This window comes from Sinocyclocheilus rhinocerous, unplaced genomic scaffold (assembly GCF_001515625.1).
Source record: "Sinocyclocheilus rhinocerous isolate Xijiao unplaced genomic scaffold, SAMN03320098_v1.1 scaffold3610, whole genome shotgun sequence".
NCBI classification, from domain to species: domain Eukaryota; kingdom Metazoa; phylum Chordata; class Actinopteri; order Cypriniformes; family Cyprinidae; genus Sinocyclocheilus; species Sinocyclocheilus rhinocerous.
Window position 1 is genome coordinate 3,283 of NW_015642523.1, and position 1,545 is coordinate 4,827.

Below are 1,545 nucleotides of genomic sequence, written 5' to 3' on the forward strand. Positions count from 1 at the left end.
AGCTTGTAACACTCCAAAGAGAAAGGAAAAATTGAAATCGCATCATATGACCCCTTTAATATAATTTAAACGGATGAGTTATAAAATAAATTCACCCCCCTCAGTTGTCATGAAGGGCAAAATTAGCTATATAGACCAAAATCATTTTTTGAACCAGGCTGTAAACATGTTTTTTTCTGCTGTAAAGTTGGGCATTTTAACATGGGGAGTCTATGGGATTGACTCCCTTTTGCAGCCAGCCTCTAGCGGCCAGTTGACGAATTACAGTTTAAGTCACTTCCTTGTTGGCATCACGAGAGAGAGCGGGAGGTTGCCGCTTGAGTAGGGCCCATATACTACTTCTACTATCACCTGAGGAGGATGGTGGTCATGTATGGGTGTATCATCCCTGTACCCAATTAATAAACTGGTGATGTTAGAACTCACTTTGTTACATAATCATCCCTGATTTCTCCCATTCTCTCCTATTCCTGCTATAATGTAAACCCTAATATGTGTGATCAAAAATGCACTACTGGTACCATGGTTAAATATAGAAAGCAAAGAGGACAATAGAAGACAAAACAAGATACATGTAAGAATGCATTAACTTTAACAACAAAGAATACACAGAGCAGATGCAATAATATATATCAATAGGAAACCAAATAATGTTAATAAACAAATGAATTGAAGTATCTTTGTACACTTAAGTTCCAAACCAACATGTAATTTTTTTAATCTGACACAAACAATTAAATTGCACAAATCCCTGATGATGACTATTCCTTCTCAGATGAATTACATTTAATAGGCTGATGGTCCTAAAAAAATATAGTCTCTAGTCTCTGCATAAACTATAGTCTCTGCATAAAATAAACTTCTACAACATTTGTCCATTCTTCACTAATAAAATCAGCTTAAATATTATATTAAAATATTATCTTTCATTTTGTTTCTTTCGTGAACTTTATCAGTGCACTAAAATTACAAAAACAATGTTTGTGCTAATAAAACAATAATGGCTGGATATACAGTCATTAGTGAACAGCGTACCATCCATGGAAAGCCACTAGAGGTGGTGTTTGTGTACTCTGAAAAGGTAAGAAGTACAGAAACATAATATATGATAAGAATATATGGCGATGAGTTCTCAGGGGGTGATCAATACACTACACACTATGTGGTATATACCAAATACTGTATATTATGTATTTAAAAGTATTAAACAAAATACTATTTAACACTGAAACATAGTATTAGTTGGAAAATACCATTTGTACTCCATGTGTATTTCATGGTGGTAGACTCAACAGTTGCATTTGTGACAGGCACTGGTGTAGAAGTAACAATTTCCCCTGTAATATAAAATGTGCAGCACACATGAAAGTTCGAAAATCGAACGATTTAATTGTCGTGCTAATTTGTGTATTGTACGTCACACACTCACCTGCTTTGATAGTATCAAGTATGATGCCTAGAGGTATGGTACCATTCACAGTGGTCCTGTTAAGAATAGCTTCTACCTCAAATGAGCTTGGGACTATAGAAGAATTCTCAAAGATA

General features: G+C 34.8%; 1 long non-coding RNA gene across 1 annotated transcript; it reads right to left on the reverse strand.

Moving 5' to 3' along the window:
* Positions 1 to 997: 997 nt before the first annotated feature.
* On the reverse strand, positions 998 to 1,545 carry LOC107756038 (uncharacterized). The gene is made up of 3 exons (XR_001641769.1): positions 1,430 to 1,545; positions 1,254 to 1,337; positions 998 to 1,073 (listed from the first exon to the last, which is right to left on the reverse strand). It is a non-coding gene; the product is annotated as an uncharacterized LOC107756038 (long non-coding RNA).